The 20,949-nt window shown below is 39.8% G+C and overlaps 1 protein-coding gene across 1 annotated transcript in view; it reads right to left on the reverse strand.

Moving 5' to 3' along the window:
* IL1RAPL1 (interleukin 1 receptor accessory protein like 1) overlaps window positions 1-20,949 on the reverse strand; it is a 745,385-nt gene that overhangs the window by 512,759 nt on the left and 211,677 nt on the right. The window lies entirely within an intron of this gene.

Below are 20,949 nucleotides of genomic sequence, written 5' to 3' on the forward strand. Positions count from 1 at the left end.
GGGAAATTCTCAGCCATCGTTTCTTTACATAAGCTTTCTGTCCTCTTCTTCCTCTTTTCTTCAGAAACTCCAATAAGTAGAAAATTGTTTCTTTTGGTGGCATGCCATATGTTACTAGGCTTTCTTCACTCTTTTTCTCCTTGTTCTTCTCTGACTGGATAATTTTAAAGTTCTTGTATAACTCACAGATTATTTCTTCTGTTTGATCCATTCTGCTATTGATCCCATTATTGTGTTTCTCATTTCATGCACTGTATTCCTCAGCTCCAGAATTTTTTGGGGGGGTTCTTTTTGAAAAAAAATATTTGTATCTCTTTATTAAATCTCTTATTTTGTTTTTTATTTGTTCCTAATTTTGTTGAATTGTCTTTCTCTGTTTTCTTGTAGTTCATTGGGTTTCCTTAAAACATTTACTTTGAATTCTTTGCCAGGTAAATCTTGAATCTCCATATCTTTCTGATCAGGTATCGGAAGATTATTTTGATCTTTTGGTGGTATCATTCTATTTGATTTTTCATGCTCCTTGAAGTCTTGCATTGCTACCTTCCCATTTGAAGTAGCAGTCAACTCCTCCAGTCTTCATTAACTCCGTTTCAGGGAGAAATACCTTCTAGAGAAATATCCCAGCCCTGCTAGGGATTCTGAAGGTTTCTCAGACATTCTTTGGACATACCTGCTCCATGCTTCTTGCTTCCTATTGTTGCAGAATTCTTAAGCTTATGTCTTCTCTTGGTCCCTCAAGACATCAGGCCAGGTGTCTCCTTTCTGTTTTCCCAAAGATAGTGCTAAAACTCAAGTCTGTGGTCTCTCCCTGGCCCTCAGGTTCAGGCCAGCTTTCTGCATGGGTTCACTAGCTGTGTTTCAAAGCTTGTTCTTGCTGATGCTGCCTAAGAGTGCATACAGGGAGCTGGCCACATGGTGGCATGTGTGGGTGGGTGAGGCATGTGGAGTTCTGGGGGTGCTTGTGGGCCAGTAGTGGGATTTATGGATGTGGCTTTCTTAACTGCTCATGGGCAATCTTCTTGATGGAGTTTGCAACACAGCATGATCCTCATCCCATTAATGTCCTCCAATAATGTTATCTGTTGCTTTTCTAGCCTCTTTCACCCTCCCTTCTCCCCTACATCATGAAGTTCTTGATTTAACACTGGGGATGGGGGGGAGAGAGAAATGAGTGTCTTTGGCAATGTCCTGCACATCTGGGGAAGCCAGGCACTCACTCACATGCTCTCACTTTCTCCCACAGTAGAAATCATATGCTGAGAAGGTCTTTCCTGACTAAACTGTGCTACCCTGGGGAACGAGTGATGAAGGTGAAGTCATACTGTTTCTGTTAAACTTTCTAATGTGTCTAAACACATATTTACATATTTTTCACTCTGTTGGTATGCTGAAATGTTTCCTCTAGAAACCTGGACTTCCACAAATATTCTCTCTTTCATATGTGATTCTCTAAGATAATGTTTTCTAGTGGCTCCTGGACCATGCCTGAAAGAAGTTGGAACCAGTTTATGGGCCACTGTATGGTCCAAAGCCAGGATCAAGGTTTTTCTGTCTATTATTTAACACATGGGTGGGAAAGATTCCTCCCAGTTCCATTGGTATATATTGCTGAATCCCACAGTTCCCATAAAAATACTTGTGACTGCGGATGGATGCCAAATTGTTGCTGTTGAACGCAGGACATGGACAAGGGACATTTATTCAACCATACTGTTGATTTCACTCCATCCCTTGTTCTTCTTAATGACTTTAGTGCCATAGGCTGTAGCAAACCATTAGTCTGGATAGATTAGATTTTATCCTTCTAACATCATGTTGGGACTTTCTTTAGCATTCTGTTCTTAAACCACCACATGTTGGATTATTTTATCTGGAGAGAAGTGTAACATCAAGCAGAAAAGGGTTTTATTGGAACCCAGCTCAATATTTTCATAGTCCTCAGCAGAGGACTAGGGAAGCTGCAAATGGCTTGCATCATAGTAATCAATGTGTTTCTGCTAGTACATGCATCAATAGCATACACTTCATCTTTTTTTCTATTCTATTTTTCTTCATGAACAACAAATACCTGTGCACACCTAATTCATTCAATACATTTATGAATCTTTTTAATGGAATTATTTGATCTAGCAAGATAGAATGCTCACAGACCAATTCATAAAAAGAACAGTAAATAAATGGAGGAAAGATGGGTGGGAGAGGCAATTTATGCTATTATATTATATGAATACTGACATCAAAACTCTAAGGAATAATTATTTAAAGTTAGAGAGTTAAAACTGAATGTGTATAGATAAAAATCTAAGCAAAAATCAAAGACATATGTGAGCTACATGAGAAAGGCGATAAGGATTATAAGAATAGAAAAATGTTCAGAACTGAATCTATATATATAAAAGGCTAATATGGAAATTGTTCCCTCGTGAGTTCGACTGGGAGACTGGGAGTTTGATCGCTCATTATAACATGCGCTGACCACCAGGGGGGCCACACAGAATGAAGGGAGGCCCGGTCGGCAGCAGGAAGGCCCTGATCAGCCCTTATCACCTGCCAGGCATCGGGACCCTACCTGTGCACAAATTTTATGCACCGGGACTCTAGTAATGAATATTAAGACAGGTAGAATATTAATGACACTGGCAGCTACAAAATAACAGGTCCAATTACTATGTATGTTCTAGCCCCTCGTTATTCAAAGTGTAGTTAATAGATCAACATTGTCACCATCACCTTGGAGCTTGTTGGAAATGTAGAATTTCAGCCCTAATTCCAGACTTACTGAATTGAAATTTGCAACTCTATAAGATCCCCAAGGGGCTCATATGTACATTAAATTTTGAGGAGAACAGCTTTGGAAATCCTGAATGGTCATAATAGATACTCTCTTTTGTGCAATTTCAAGAATTGTTTCTTTGTCTCCCCTCCTCCAATGTGACTCCTGAGCATTTTTTTTTACCTCACCTCTTGAACAAACGAAAGAATTACATCTCCAAAATATCTGAGACATCTGGCCACATAGTCATTATTAGAGAAGCATTTTATCCCATCCCTAGATATATCAATTTTTCAAGAAAACGCAATACCTGACATAAAATTGGAATCCCATATTTTTACAGCATTTGAAAAATCTCAAACTACCTACTTGCACATTCATTTCTTCATCCCAACAATGTCCAAGGAGTATAGAGAGGTCATTGTTTTCTCTTTTATGTATTTTTATATGAGGAAATAGAATCAAAGATATTTCATGTCATGCTAAATGACTCTAGTGTCAGTTGACAAGAACAGCCATAAGAAACACAGGAAATAAATCACAAGGGTTAATTTTCAAAAGGCTTTAGGGTAGAAAGCAGATTCACTGATGTGTTTATTTGTTCACTGGTTTATTGTATGTCTGTTTTTCTCCACAGAAAGTAAGATGCAAAAAGAGAGACACGTTTCTCTTTTATCCTCAGAACAGTGTCTGTTATAAGGGAAGTGATCAATGATTATTTTTAAATGAATGGATTAATGTAACCTTCTCTGCTATAACCCTTAACAATAGTAAATGCCTATATTCAGTGTCATAAGAACAAATATGATTTGTTTCTATCTTAATATCCATTAGTGATAGTTTTACAGTTGTAGCATGATTAGGGTAGCTTTTTTCCCTCCTATAAGTTTAACTTCTTTCTCTGTGGTACTGTGCATACCACTATAACTCCAAAGAAACATATCTGCCTGGAAAATAGCACTTAGAATTTATGACTTCAGCCTTATAGTGGTAGCACATGAAACTCACTGACATGATATTTTTCACAGTGGCTACCTGCATACCAGACTTTCTAAGATAGATTGTGAAATTAATCCATGTGGAAGAACATGCATACTTCCCTAAATTCACTGAAGCTTATACACATCATAATTCAGTTCAGTAACTCTCCACTGAGTTCAAGAGGCTTTCTATCATTTTTTGAATGAAATTTCATACCCTAAACATATAAGCTTCCCAAATGTGTCAGCGGAGAACAAGAGGACTTCAATTACTTGGTGAAAATACCTCGAAATTGGCACTATATTTAGGAATATAGTGTTTTATCCCACTGGCATCTCCTAAATTATTCCATTTTCTTTTTTGATATATGGTAGAAAACAAGATCTAAGAAAGGATGTTCACTGGAGTTGAATAGGGAAACTGACCATTTTAAGTTTGGCATTATATGAACACTAGTTTTCTGAGGATACCAAATGTGTCTTTCTAATGTAAACACAAATACCTAGTATTGTTTGCTGAAGACATGGTGTCTCCTATACTTTAAGATATAGCCAATAACCCAAATTAATGGTTTAAAGTGAGTATTTGAAATACGTTACCAAGAATGGCCATGTGTTAAGGAAGGTTACATATTTCCAGGAATGTAGAAATTTGATAAGTAATGTTTATTTTATATTCTTTTTTAATATATTTTATTGATTTTTTACAGAGAGGAAGGGAGAGGGATAGAGAGTTAGAAACATCGATGAGAGAGAAACATCGATCAGCTGCCTCCTGCACATCCCCCAATGGGGAAGTGCCCGCAACCCAGGTACATGCCCTTGATCAGAATTGAACCTGGGACCTTTCAGTCCGCAGGCCGACCCTCTATCCACTGAGCCAAACCGGTTTCAGCTATTTTATATTCTTGAGTGAAGGAAGCACTTTTCAAAATGCTATACATCCTATGACTTGTTTTTTCTTTATAAATACAATTGATACATTAAAAAATGCTAATTTAATGCAGACTTTGTGCAAGGCACATTCTATGTTCTTTAGGAAATTTAAGTGTAAGTAATTAAATATCCCCATAACAACCCTATGACTGGTAAATACAAGTATCACACCCATATGTATAATAAGGCACAGAGATGTTAAAAAATGTGTCCAGGGTCACACAGCTAATAAGCTGTGGTGGTTGAGGTTATGCTGGTGCTTAAACAGTTTGACTCCAGAACCTTGGTTTTCCATTATTATGTGATACTCCTCTGCTAATCACAAAAGTGTAACCTGACATAGTTAACTATATTGAAAAAAATCCCTTAAAGGTTAAATTCCACAGTTAACAGTAATTAATAATTAGTGGAAGGAACATTTTTGTTCTAAGTTTTATTTATATTTATTTCTTATTTTTCATAGTCATCTTGTATTACTAATACAATAGTGACAATTGTAATTGTTTCAAATATAGAAAATGAATGTTAGAAAAGTTATTGGTTAAATTTGTTGAGGCAAAAGTACATGCATGTGAAGGTATTTTCCCTTTCCTCCTCCTCTTGGGAATCCCTGTGTCTTAGGAACCTATGGCCTGCTTTTCTTTTTTATTTTAATCCTCATCTGAGGATATCTTTTTATGGATTTGAGAGAGAAAAAAAAAATCTATGGGAGAGATAAACATTGATTGTTTGCCTCCTGTATGTGCCCCAGCTGGGGATTGAACCAGGAACCCAGGTATGTGCCCTGACCTGGAATTGAACTTGAAACCTTTTGGTATAAGAGATGACACTCTCACCAACTCAGCTGCCGGGTCAGGGTGCCCATGACTTTCCCAGGTCAATCTGCCTGACAATATTAGAGGACGGAATATGATATGATAATTCAAAAATGTTTAGATTCAATTATCTCTTGTGATGTGGAAAACCACCCCAAGAGTTACTGACCTAAAAACATTCCTTTTTATTTTGTTCACAATTTTATGGGTCAAGAATTCAGGAAGGGCTTGCCCAGGCCATTAATATCTGAACTGCATTGTCAGCTGGAGCAGCTGCTAGTGAGGATTCACTTCAGATAGCCTCTTCACACACATTGGTGCTTCTTATCCTCTCTCCATGTCCTGCCTCATCTTCCAGGACCTTACCAAGTAGGTGGGGCTTTTCACATCAGGGCAGTTGCACTTCTTTTTAGAAATATATATATTATATTTATACTGATTTTAGAGAGGAAGTGAGAGGGAGAGAGAGATAGAAACATCAATGATGAGAGAGGATCATTGATTGATTGACTGCCTCCTGCATGTGCCTGACCTGGAAATTGAACCGTGACCTCCAGGTTCATAGGCCAACGCTCAACCACTGAGCCATGACGGCTGGGCCACTTGCACTTCTTAAATGGTGGCTGACTTCTAGGAATCAGGAAGCAGGAGCTACCAGGCCAGTGAACTGCTATGCCCAGAAAGGACTGATTCCTTTTCCACATGAAGAGTGGGGTGGGGATTGGAATGGCCTCTCTTTACAAATGTCACATCTCCCCAAAGGCCCCCACGTATCTGTCAGGGTTTTTGGAAGCAGGCTGTGCAGAGCCTACAGGGCCTTGGGTAGATTCTCCAGACTGACACCTTTATTTCGGCTAATCAGGCAACTATTATTAACTCTGTGCTTAGAAAGTCTTCTGTGCTTGCATTTCAAATGTAGGTCTATGCCAAAATGCATGGAACACCCTCTCCGTTAGAGGGAATGCATGGATTGCCAGTGCCTTGAATTATTATGTTTCTGGTTTTTTTTGAAACAACTGAAGGTTTTCTGGACTATGTGAATAATTTTTGAAAGAAGTTAAGTGCTTAATTTATCATACTGATGCAATTAATGCAAAAAGCTTTGGCATATGCATTCCATTTGTCAATACATCTTCTAAACTAAGCTGCAAAGGTTATCATTAATTGACAAATGACTCAATTTATCTAGTCACTAAAGATATACTGGCATTAGCCAAATGAAGCAGAGGAAGATATGTGTGTGTCTGTGTGTGTGTGTATATATATATATATATATATATATATATATATATATATATATATATATATATATATAATATATATTATATATATTATATATATATATATTTATATATATATATATATTATTAGCTGATTCCTGAATATTTCAGTTTGGCATATGTCATCAAATATCTAATAACTCATCATCAAAAAATTTGAAAGTTAATAATGTATAAAATAGATTGAGTCACTAAGTATAATTTGTTTTGAGGACGTTTGCTTTTGCAACCAAGAAAATATAACTAAAAAACACTACGACAAGTAAATTTTTTTTTAAGATTAAACATCGTATTTCTATTCAGTCATAAAATAGTACTATGAAAATATATTTAATAGCAAACTATTTTGTTCATAACATTAGCTATGATGTTGTGCTAAAACATCAAGTAGTAAGATAGCAATATTTCATTAGAGGAAAGCAGGAAAGAAGGAAGACACTATATATCAAACTCTTAATAGGTATTACTTCAAAATGAGATTGCAACTTATTTTTTTAAAGTTTGCTTGTGTTTACTATTATACATAAAATATGGGTTACTTTTATTCTAAACATCCCATACACCCTCTGAAAAAAATAGGCAGTTCTGAAAACATTGACATTTTAATTATACATATTATTTTGCTTGAAATTATATGCACCAAAAAAAGTGCTGACACAAATATTAAATGACATAACATGATGAATTTTATTTTTTCTCTTTAGACAATTTTTTTTCTTTTTAATGACAATAGGAAAAGAAGGATATAAGAAGAAGATGAGTAGACTAGGCCAAGTTGACATGTTCTTTTGTACATAAGTGATGCTGTAGATCCAGATTCTATTTTTATATTTAGTTGCCCAGTGCACGGATTTGTGCACATAAAAGAAATTAATTAGAAGTTGTCTGGCGTGGCAAAACTGCGCGAGACTGCCTGACATGCCCTGGAGCCAACCTCTGGTCCCTCCCCGGCCAACTGCACCTGGGGCAGCACCACGGCTTGAAGGGTATCTGCAGAGTGAGCAGGGTCCCTCCGGCAGGTCCCTCAGCCTGGCCTGTGAGGATCAGGCTGAAATTGGCTTTCCGACATCCCCCGACAACTGCTGCTGCCAAGTCATTGCAGCTCCGCAGCTCCTGCATTGAGTGTTTGCCCCCTGGTGGTCAATGCACATTATACTTACCAGCAGTCAGATGGTCGCTTAGCCTTTTATATATATAGATGATGTATCCATACATAGGCACACACACATAAAACTATAGTCATGCTTCAGTTAACTTTTCAGTAAATGCTCTAGTTTATTACCCGCCCACCCCCCCAAAAAAAAAGCAAATAGTGGGACCAAAGCACTAAATGGAGTTTCAAGGTCAGAAAGAAATGAGACAGAAATGAAGCAATTGAATTTGGACAAGAAGAGGTCACTGAACATTTGTTAGTGATCAAGAGAGACTGGGAGGGCAAAGAAAGATTGATTTCTGCAAAGTGTTGGCTTGAAGCCAAACTAGAGGGAGGTAAGAGGTGAGTCAGAGAAAGCCTATTGAACAAATAATAAAACTACTTTAAGAACTTAGAGAAATGGGACTGTCATTAGAGTAGAGAGTTGGGATGAATGGGCTAGAGTGGGAAGCTATGAGTGCCTGAAACTAGATGTGAGGAAAATAACAGGGCAAAAGTGGAAGTGTTCATAGAGGAAGAGAGTAAATTACGAGCCTGGGGGGAGGGGAGTGGGGAGGGGTGGAATTACTCTATATATGTTATTTTCACGACTTACTTTTTAAACCAAAATATATTTTCTAAGGATCTTTTAATAACAGTGTACAGAGATTTGTCCCATTCTTTCAAGTACTGATGCATAAAATTCTGTAGAATAAATGACCACTTATTTTTTAAACAGTTATCTAGATCAGCGGTCGCCAACCTTTCGGACCTCACGGACCACCAGTGGTCAGCAGACCACCGGTTGGCGTTGACTAATCTAGAATATTGACAATTTTACTTATTTAGAAAACAATGCCAAAATGGCTAACTTTGTTCAATCATCTCCCATCCTCTGTGTATTTTGTCTTTGGGATTTAGAAGTGAAACAATTGGGTCAAAGGTTATATGCATTTTTCAATTGTCAAAATGTCAAATAATCCTCTGATAAGGTTGTGAAATTTTACTCTCTTAAAACATATTGCAACGTTTGTGATGTTGAATACTCCTCTGTTTATTTAAAAGACACTACATACTAAGGGCTGACGCTGGGAATACATGAAGTGAGTGGGGGGAGGGCTTCTGCTCTCAGATCTTATAGATTATAGGGGTGTGAGGAAACAATAAACAAATAACAATTTAAATATATAATGGAAGGCAGGATGTAGCATAATAATGCAAGGAAAGACAGAGAATGAGGGGTGTGGGCACAAGATACTGTCTTAGGCAGGGAGAGTCAGTATAGAAGTGCTAGCTATTATTATTTTTGTTGTTTTCACTTTAGTTAAATCTGCAGGGTCTACTATTTAAGTGCCATCTGACAAAGGAATCTTTTGAAGATGGAGACTGTTATGAGTATGTAGAGATGAGGGGCAAAAGGTAAACATACCACAGAGCTGATTACACAGAGCATCATCAGCTTTCTCTCTGTTCTGGCCTTCTGAATTTTACAGCCTAACCCGTGTCCACTGTTGGAAGAGATGATTGTATACATTTATTTATATCCCACGTTCAAAGGCTGTTAAATCGTGTTGTTTAACCATATCTTCAGAAAAAAATCACTTCTACTGTCGTGGTAAATAACCTGCTTCCCTATTTATAATGGCCTGGCCCTCTAGCAACTTCAGTGCGAAATTATAGCTAATTTGCCTACAAACGTCAGGTGTTCATAATAATCTGGCCACTCAGTATATATATATATATATATATATATATATATATATATATATATATATAACACTAAGTGACTGAACAAACGAATGACCAGTCGATTGGTTGCTATGCTATGACATGCACTGACCACCAAGGGGCAGACCCTCAATGCAGAAGCTGCCCCCTGGTGGTCAGTGCACTCCTACCATGGGTGCACTGCTCAGCTGACTGACAGGTGCCAGAGGAAGGGCTCACAGCTGGCTGCCACAGCACAGAGACCTCAGCAGAGCAGCAGCGAGCCTACTGAGCGGTGGCAGTGGCAGGCACAGCAGGGCTGGGATGAGCAGGAGCGGCAGGCAGGAGCAGCAGGTGGTGTTGGACTTCCAGTTTTGGCCCAATCGCCGCAGGCTATGCAGAGGGACTCCACCAGTGCACGAATCTGTGTACCAGGCCTCTAGTAGTAGTAGTAGTAGTAGTAGTAGTAGTAGTAGTAGTGATAGACATACTAGTAAGAGCAAAAATATCTTGAGCACTTCTGTCATGCCACACACTAGGCTAATCATGCTTCAAGCATCACCTCATTTAACCTTCACATAACATCCTAGGACAGTGGTCAGCAAACTGCGGCTCACGAGCCACATGGGGCTCTTTGGCCCCTTGAATGGGGCTCTTTCACAAAATACCAACTTCTGCGCATGGGCCACGAAGTTTCAATCGCACTGTACATGCATGCCCGCACGTGGTATTTTGTGGAAGAGCCACACTCCAGGGGCCATAGAGCCGCATGTGGCTCGCGAGCCGCAGTTTGCTGACCACAGTCCTAGGATATCAGCTCTATTTTCCCCATTTTACAAATAGTCATAGATTCAGTGAAAGTGTAGCTGATCTATACCATATAGAGAGTCCATATTGTGTATTAGTTTAAAGCACAGGCATAAGAAAAAAGTAAATGAGTCAACATATTTAAAGTGGTAAGACTAATGTGGGGCATATAACAGGTGCTATATAAATGAAAACTATTATTATAATTATTAGTTTATTTCTTCAACAAGTGTGTTTGAATGCCTGCTATGTTGTAGGTATAGTGTTAAGTTCAGGAGGTGGTTTAATACAGCCTTTGACATCTCAGAACTTATAATGAACTATGAAAAATCATTAATGTAAAGATATCAAATGTTTTGAATAAAATGTTCATTCTGGACTTGTTTCTTATTGATGTGGGATGAAACTTTGAATTTATTAGTTCATTAATCTAATGAGTATTGGTACATATGGTACCAGATACTCTCCTAAGCCCTACAGAATACAGATGAATAAGACTTACCTCTGAATAAGATGTTACCTACATCAAACTCACATAAAAGCATGACAATAATGTAATACTGAGTGTTAACAGAAGCATCCTATCTAATAAAAGAGAAACATGGTAATTGGCGTACGACTGCTACCCTTCCCATTGGCTAATCAGCGAGATATGCAAATTAACTGCCAGCCAAGATGGCGGCCGGCAGCCAGGCAGCTTGAAACTAACATGAGGCTTGCTTGCTTCAGTGATGGAGGACTCCAACGTTCCCCGCCTGCCGCTGCAGGCCTCTGAGCTGCAACTCTAAGCAACTATGTAACAAATATAGAAGCTAAATAAAACCCCAGAAACCTGCTTTAGTCCGCCGCCGGGCTTCAGCCAGCAGGATCGCAACATTGTAAGCAAAGGCCAGAAACCTACTTTCAGCAGCGGAGGCCTAAGAGCTGGAGCCAAGCCTCAAAGCTAAAGTTGGTCCAGAATAAAAAAAGAAAAAAGAAAAAAAGGAGTGGTTGGGACCTTCAGTCACCCCCAGCCTGAAAACAGCCCTCAGCCCCTCACCCAGACTGGCCAGGCACCCCAGTGGGGACCACCACCCTGAAGGGTGTGTGACCAGCTGCAAACAGCCATCATCCCCTCACCCAGGCTGGCCAGGCACCCCAGTGGGGACCTCCACCCTGATCCAGGATACACTTCAGGGCAAAAAAGCCGGCACCCACCCGTGCACCAGGCCTCTATCCTATATAGTAAAAGGGTAATATGCCTCCCAGTACCGGGATCAGCGGAGCCGCGAGGCCTCCTGGCACCGGGATCAGTGTGACAGGGGGCAGTGCCCAACCCCCCGATAGACCTGTGGCTCTGTGTGTGACAGGGTGCGGCGCCCCAACCCCCCTCCACGGGCCCTGCTCTGTTTGTGACGGGGTAGAGCAATAACCTCCCCATCGGCCCTGCCCTGAGTGTGAGAGTGGCAGCGCCCCAACCCCCTGATCGGCCCTGCTCTGTGGGTGATAGAGGGCGGCGCCCCAACCCCCTGATGGGCCCTGCTCTGTGCGTGACAGGGGGCAGCGTCCCAACCCCCTGATTGGCCCTGCTCTGTTTCACAGGGTACAGAGCCCCAACCCCCTTGATGGGCCCTGCTCTGTGAGTGACAGGGTGTGGCACCGCAACCTCCCCATCGACCCTGCCTTGAGTGTGATAGGGGATGGTGCCCCAACCCCCCAATTGGCCCTACCCTGAGCGTGACTGAGGGTGGCATCACAACCTCCTGATCGCCCTGCTCTGTGCATGACAGGGGGCGGTGCCCCAACTCCCAAATCAGCCCTGCTCTGAGCCCGACCAGGGGCTGCACCTAGGGATTGGGCCTGCCCTCTGCCACCCAGGAGCAGGCCTAAGCCAGCAGGTCGTTATCTCCCGAGGGGTCCCAGACTGTGAGAGAGCACAGGCCGAGCTGAGGGATCCCCCTCCACCCCAAGTGCACAAATTTTTGTGCACCAGGCCTCTAGTTTATTTATAATAGAAATGAAGAGAGAAAAATGCAAAGGTTTACCTTATAAAAGATGCTATCACAGAATATCCATAGCTATTATCACTAACTATTGAAATTTCTGACCTGCATATCGATTTTGCTCTTTGTTGGAAGCTAACCTTTCCTTCTATGTAAATTTCAACAACATGGCTTTCTTGCATCCTGTTATGCTCAATAGCTTAATAATCATAGAACCATAAAACTTGTGGGTGCCTTGAAAAATCTTGCTTAGTCTCTGACCTTCATTCATGTGCATGGGTAATCCATCCAGAACAGGTAAATGACCTTACTGTCTGCTTTTATGTTTTACTTTTTCTTGACTACTACATTTGCACTGCCCTTATGAATACTAAAGTGCTACAATATGTTAGAGTAGCAACTCTAAAATAATCATTCTTTAAATCCATCCTTTAATTATCTTTTAATCTAATGAAATAAATATATAGTCATGCTAATTTCCCAAAGAAAAAAATCTAGGCTGTGTAGGTGTCCATCATCAAATGTGTATTGAAAGAAACACTTAAAAAAAAAACTGTGCAAAACAACACTTCAAAATGTGTGATAAATTATTACAGAAAACATGTAACTAGTGATAGGGACATAACACATCCATAGCAGAAATAAACATTTTGTCTTTATCATCATGTTAATTGAAAGACTAAATGAAGAATATATCCATATGCTGTAAGAACTCATATAAAACTTGCTCTAAAATACACATTTCATAATACTTTTACATTATGTGACATGTTATGATTTACAGTGTTTCAGTTCAGGAAGATTAATGATATTAAATTCATCGGTGCTTTCCTATCATATTTAAGCAGAGGGATTATAGGAAAATAAATAATTATTTCCATGCATTATCTACAGGCTCACAGGGAGAAGGCTATGGCAAACTTAATTGCATTCACAATGAAGTGAGAGTAGAGTGGTACAGAGGTGAAATTTTCATTAAAACAATTACTCATATATTTCTACACTAATTCATACATAGATGCTAAAAAGCAGGAGGACCTCAAGTTCTAAAACATAATATCAATTGTATTATAGTACTAATGAACATCCTGCATACTTGTCTCAAGTAGGAATATATTCAAAGTATTTGTCTTGATGACAAATTGACACTCAAATTAAATTTAAAGTGTAATGATTTTCCAGACCTGAAGTCCAGTACAAACAGCCTCTGATACAATAAGGATAAATGCCTAAACATAAAATGAATGAAGCGACTTTTTATGGAGCAACTATCCTGTACCAAGTCCTGAGGATGAAAAGGTGACTAAAAGCTTCTGAGGAAGCCTATAGAAAGGTAAAACGTCATTAAGCTAGTGAGATACTTTACAAATACCATTATCCCTACCAATCCCACCTCTCCTTCCCCTTTCTTCTATTGCTACTAGGTAACACTTATCTGGTTTTAACTCATTTGATTGTTAAAATAACCCTACCAGGTAAATAAGATTAGTTAATTGGTCAATTTACTCCACGTTGTACAGCTGGAACAGTGTAGGAGCTGGCATTCCAAATTTGACATTCTGGCTCAAGTTACAAATATCACATTCGATTAAATTTTTTGAAGACTGAATTGTCTATTTCTCTGAGAAAGTAAAAACGTATACATAGATATACATATATTAGCCATTAAACCTGCGTTCGAAATTCTAGAGGATAGAAAAAAATGGGCTCATTATTCTTAACAATGAACTTTAACATAATAAGCAGTCCACATTATGAATATCTAACAAAGAAGAACCGTTTTATCAACTTCTCTGTGTTGGGAATAGAGAACCCAATAAAATAACATGTTCTTTCTTAAATCTACCCGCAAGCACAGGATGCAGACAAGTGAAAGTATTTCAAGGTGCATGCAATACTGCTAGAGGGAATTTGTTGTTAAAAAATCAGGAAAAATAACTTGGTATAATGAATAGTAAAGACTTTTATTTGTCAAAATAACAATACTTTGGTAATGTCTGGATTTAAGAAATATTGATTCAGTTTTTATTATATGCTTAAAAGGATCTGTAGTACAGAGGGTAAAACAAGCCATTCAAGGTGAAACAGACATTAACAGGAAAAAGGGCATCTAATGGATGTACAATTACAAACCAAGATAAATGCTTTAGGAGTTGCAATTTTTGATAGATTCATAATCCAACTGACTCAGCATAGGAGATGAGAGAATTCTTGACTTGGCTTGAAATTTGAATGTTGTACAGAAATAAACCAGGAAAAATTGCTTGGGGTGGGGAAAATGGGATGAAGAGCGTTTCAGATCAAGGAAATATATTCCAGAAAGAGTTCCAGAAAGGTGGTAATATTGGGGAAACTTTAAAAGAAGCCACTGTAGCCCGGCTGGTGTGGCTCAGTGGTTGAGCGTTGACCTATGAACCAGAAGGTCACAGTTCGATTCCCAGTCAGGGCACATGCCTGGTTTGCAGGCTCAATCCCCAGTAGGGGTGTGCAGGAGGCAGCCGATCAATGATTCTCTCTCATCATTGATGTTTCTATCTCTCTCTCCCTCTCTGAAATCAATAAAAATATTTTTTAAGAAGCCATTGTATAGATGACAAGAAAGCATAGAGTGTATATATTTTGCTGGAGATGTAGACATGGGACTAACAAAATGTTATGGGTTGAAATGTGAACCATCAAATTTATATGTTGATTTCCTAACCCCCAACACCTCTGAATATTTCCATCTTTGGAAATAAGATCACTGGTAGATGTGAACAGTTAAGGTCATGCTGAAGTGTAGTGGACCACTAATACAACAGGACTGATATCCTTAGCAAAAGAGAAAATTTGGACACAAGGATATACATAAAGAAGAGATGATGTGGCCGAAACCGGTTTGGCTCAGTGGATAGTGCGTCGGCCTGTGGACTCAAGGGTTCCAGGTTCGATTCTGGTCAAGGGCATGTACCTGGGTTGCAGGCACATCCCCAGTGGGAGATGTGCAGGAGGCAGCTTATCGATGTTTCTCTCTCATCGATGTTTCTAACTCTCTATCTCTCTCCCTTCCTCTCTGTAAAAAAATCAATTATATATATATATATATATATATATATATATATATATATATATATATATATATATTATATATTATATTATATATATAAAAGAAGAGATGATGTGAAGAGATAGAGCAAGAAATTAGCCCTCTACAAACCAAGGACAGAGGTCCATAACACATCCTTTCCTTGTGGCCCAAAGAATCAATCCTACCAATACCTTGATCTCTGAATTCTAGCCTCCAGAACTAAAGAATAAATGTCTGTTGTTTAAGCCACCTAGCTTGTGGTACTTTGTTATAGCAAACAGCCCTAGGAAACTAATACACCAGACTAGGGTATAGATGTTGTCTTTTTTATTTAAAGGAGTGTGAAGTCGTGTGTGTGTGTGTGTGTGTGTGTGTGTATCTCCCCATCTCTTAGAGTTTGTAATATGGTCAGAGCTATGTCTTGAAAAGATACTTTCAACCAAAGTGTGATGAACAGTTTGGAGGACATCAAGCAATTTCAGTCATGATACGATTTTGTTCCAGAGTGGTGACAATAGAGGAGAGTTGAGGAATTTGAGAACTTATGAAACTGAAGAGAAGGATTAAAAATAGGAGATGAGGCTGAGGGAAAATATAGAACACTTAAAGTTCTTATTTATATCTGCCATAATTCTAAAGTATGTGCTGTATTTAAACTCATGTAAACATTCAACAACTCTGGGGAGTACTCATTTTACTGAGGAGGTAATAGACATGGGAAAGTTGTGACAGCTCCAAATTCACACAGGTGGTGTGTATAGACATTGAATCTAAATCAAGCCAGGCTCCAGAGCTGTTAACTACTTCACATGATCCTTTGCAGTGGTTCTCAACCTGTGGGTCGCGACCCCTTTGGCAATCAAATGACCCTTTCACAGGGGTCGCCTAAGACCATCCTGCATATCAGATATTTACATTATGATTCATAACAGTAGCAACATTACAGTTATGAAGTAGCAATGAAAATAATTTTATGGTTGGGTCACAACATGAAGAACTGTATTTAAAGGGCCAGAAGGTTGAGAACCACTGTCCTTCAGGAAGACTTTTTTATTTTGTGCCTTACTAAGCTGGATGAGTAATAAAAGTAATTCACTAAGAAAATAAAAAAACAGAGATCCAAGATGGCAGTGGAGTAGTTGCAACTTACACTCACCTCCTCCCAGGACCAAACTGGGGTTACAACTAAAATATAGAATAGTTGACATGAATAACCAGCTGAAGACTAGGTGAACAAAAGTCTTATAACCACGGATTTATAGAAGAAGCCATGTTGGGACTGGTAGGAAGGGTGGAGAGACAAAAGGGCTGGTCCCAAACACAAAGGTGGTGGCTGAGAATTTGGAGGGATATTGCAGCTGCAAATGTTCACCCACCCTGAGAAGTGTGGGGTCTCAATCCCAAGTGGTGATCCCCAGCCCAGAACATCAGAGGTGGAAGAGGAGCCCACATAACATCTGGCTGTGATAATCAGTGGGGATTCTGTTTACCAGAGAGACACAGGGGTCTGCTAGAGACACTGGCACCATCTTGAAGGGTTGATGCACAAAAATCTCATTCTCAGCCACTCACCCTGGGCTCTGGAGGACAGATGGTGGCTTGCAGTGGACTATAGTTGCCTGAGGAGAGACTGGGGTTTCTAGTTCTGGGGGGAGAGCTGAAGGGACAGCCACAAGGATCCCCGTCCTAAGTCCCTGTCCCACATGGCAGATACTATCCTTCTTGGTCAAGCACTCCCCTCCTTATGACATTAGCCTGGAAGAATAAAATAGCCCCTCTAGGCTCCCTGTTTCCCTGACCTGCAGACCTCATGCCCTGTGGTGCACACAGGGGGTGGAGAGACTGACTTGTGTGGCTTTCGTATGGGAGCCATTCCTCTCAGGCCTGACTGGTGTTACCTTCTCATGGGGGAATCCCCTAGCTGCACTCTCCTGGTTACTGGTGGCCCCACCTTGCTGAATTCAGCATCCATTTATGTTAAAATCTCTCAGCAAATTGGGAATAGAGAGAGCGTATCTCAATATAATTAAGGTCATATATGACATGCCCACAACTAACATCATACTCAATGGGGGAAAATGAAAAGCATTTCACTTAAGATGGGGAATAAGACAGTGATGTCCTCCTACATCACTCTTATTCAATACAGTACTGGAAGTCCTAGCCACAACAATCAGACAAGCAGATGAAATAAAAGACATCCAATTGGAAAGGAAGGAATAAAACTGTCATTATTTGCAGATGACATGGTACTCTATATAGAATACCCTATAGATGCCACCAAAAAACTACTAGAACTGATAAACAAATTCAGTAATGTAGCAGGATACAAAATATCCAGAAATTGGTTCCATTTTTTTATATCAATAATGAACTACTAAATAGAGAATCTAAGAAAATAATCCCATTTACAATTGAATCTAAATAAAATATTTGGGGATAAATTTAACCAATTAGGTAAAAATACCTGTGCTCAGAAAATTCTAAGGCACTGAAAAATAAACTGAAGAAGATACAAATAACTGGAAGCATATAATCTGCTCATGAATACGAAAAATTAACATTGTTAAAGTGTCTATACTACCGAAAGCAATCTATGGGTTCAATGCAATCTAGTGAGACCTTAGTTCTCTAATTTAATTCAATCCAGAAGGCTGTTTGAGAATTGATTTGCTTGAAATCCAAATTATTTTTATTATTAGAAAATAGTTACAGCATGATTTCCTGAGATGTTAACAATGTGACATTTAGCCGTAAACTGTCTTATACTCACACATTCTCTATTTTGTTTGTTATAAGTTCCTTATAACACAGTGATTCCACATCTGGGGATTAATATGAAGAAACCAAAAAAACTTACTAGAAATAATATATCCACCCCTTTGTTCATTTCAGCTTTATTTACAATAGCTGAGATATGGAAATAACCCAAGAGCCCATCAATAGATGAGTGGTTAACAAAGTGGTGGTGCGCATATACAATGAAATATTACTCAGTCATAAAAAGAATGATATCTTACCTTTCTTGTTTTGTTTTATTTTGTTTGTTTTTTGTTTTTTGCTACTCAGAATGTTATCTTACCCTTTTGACAGCATGGATGGACCTAGAGGGAATTATGCTAAGTGAAATAAGTAAATCAGAGTAAGACAAATATCATATGATTTCACTTATATGTTCAATCTAAAGAAAAAAGTAATGAATGATCAATATTGAAACATAAACATAGAAACAAAGAAGAGACTGGTTGTTGCTTGAGGAGAAGTGGGTTGGGGGAATGAATGAAAGAGCTGGAGAAATTAGAAAGTAGTTACAGAATAGTCCCAGGGATATAAAGTAAAGCATAAGGAATACAGTCAATAATATTGCCATAAGTATGTAGAGTTCCAGTTGGGTACTGGAATATCAAGGGGACACTATCCTATATAATAAAAGCCCAGCGATCTAACAGCAGAACAGTCGGTCAACTAGTCGCTATGACATGTACTTACCACCAGGGGGCAGACGCTAAATGCAGGAGCTGCCCCCTGGTGGTCAGTGTGCTCCTACAGTGGGAGTGCCGCTTGGCTGACCAGGATGAGCAGTGCTCCCACAGTGCGCCAATCACTGCAGGTCACGCCCCCCACTAGTGCACGAATCCCGTGCACTGGGCCTCCAGTACAAACTAAAATTGAAAGCAAAATGTAAAAAATAAGCTATCCATTCATCTCTGTCCTCATAAGTTAAATGGAGATAGTAATAGAACTAGTTCATAGTTGAATTGGAAGAATTAAATGAAATAATTCATGTAAACATTCAGCTCAGGGCTTGGTACAGAGTAAGCACTTGATAAATGTGAATAGCATTATTATCATCATTATCTCTCGTCACTCTGACAGAGCATTCCTTAGAACATTTGTCAGTTACTCCACAGATATTTGGTGCCTACCATTTCCCAGGTGCTGTCTTAAACACTGGATTATCAGACACTCTTGGAATCTTCACTGACAATATAACAGGTTTTGCACTGAACACAGGCCTGATCAGGTGTCTGATAGAACCTTCAGTCACTTTTTTGGAGGACATGCCCAGGTCAGTGAGCTGATTTACGTCTGAGTGGCTGCTCTTATCTCCAAGAGCAAACCCATGGGCTGGGTGCAGTGGCTTACAGTGACATGTTGTAAACTCTGCCCAGTCAGGCTGCTTATCCCACTGACTTATCGGCACACCATCTTCGTTCTATTTGTGGCTCTCTATATGAGCCAGGCTCTATCCGTGAACACAGGATCATCACACTAGCCTGCCACAGGTTCTGGGGGGATACCATCCAGACATGGGGGGCAAGGTCACCTCCTTCACTGACACCAAAAATGGCCTTAGAAGTCCCTCCATGTTCCAGAGAACCACTGCTTCTGACTTACGAATTGGTAGATTCTGGCTGAAAATCACTGGATGGGCAGTCACTATGGATTTCCTTGGCATAGCCCAGTGATGGCGAACCTATGTCACCTCTGACATGCGAACCCATTCATTTGGTTGATTTTTATTTGTTAAATGACATTTAAATATATAAAATAAATATAAAAAATATAAGCCTTTGTTTTGCTCTGGTTGTAAATATCAAAAAATTTCTGTATGTGACATGGCACCAGAGTTAAGTTAGGGTTTTTCAAAATGCTGACACGCTGAGCTCAAAAGGTTCGCCATCCCTGGCATAGCCCCTTCCAGGGAACAGACTGTATGTGTTGCTGGTTGCTGCAGAATCAATCCTGAGGTAAACCCTGTGGCTTCTTCTGATGGCTGTGGTCCTATGAGTGCCTCAGCCTTTCAAGCAAGACATAGGCGGGAATACGGAGGACACTGAGAAGGCACTAGACATCTGTCTTCCCATAGCTGTGGTGACTCCTTAGGAGAACCTCCACAACTGCTTCCTGTGACCTTCGTCACAGCTATAACAGCCAACTTCAATCCCCGTCTAGTGGACATGCTGGCAGCCCTGCTCCTGCCACATAGAGAAACCGGAGAAAGGGGGCAGAGACAGAGGGGCTCCAGGGAGGAGTGATCCCCTGCTTCTGACCCCAGGCTTCAGGGGATGACCTGACTCCTGCAGTTGTTCCATTAAGAGGCGCCCCCATATTTGTACTCCGAATACTTATTTTGACTTCAGCTACTTCCACTTGTGAATCTGTGACTTGTCACTTAAAGAGTTCTGTCTAAACTCTCCATTCTCTCTCTCTCTCTCTCTCTCTCTCTCTCTCTCTCTCTTTCTCTCTCTTTCTCTCCCTCTCTCTCTCACCACAATGACTGAATTCTTTATTTTATAAAACAGGTTATAAAATGTAAAATTATAATATTCTCTTTAAGTAAATAGAGAAAAGAAAAAACTATCCCGGCATTGGGCATTTGGCCACCTGCTTCGTTGAGCAGCGACTCTATTGTCCACAGCCATGGGGGGACCTGCAGCCCGAACTCTGGCCCCTCTGAGACACC

This window comes from Myotis daubentonii, chromosome X, assembly GCF_963259705.1.
Source record: "Myotis daubentonii chromosome X, mMyoDau2.1, whole genome shotgun sequence".
Lineage (NCBI taxonomy): Eukaryota > Metazoa > Chordata > Mammalia > Chiroptera > Vespertilionidae > Myotis > Myotis daubentonii.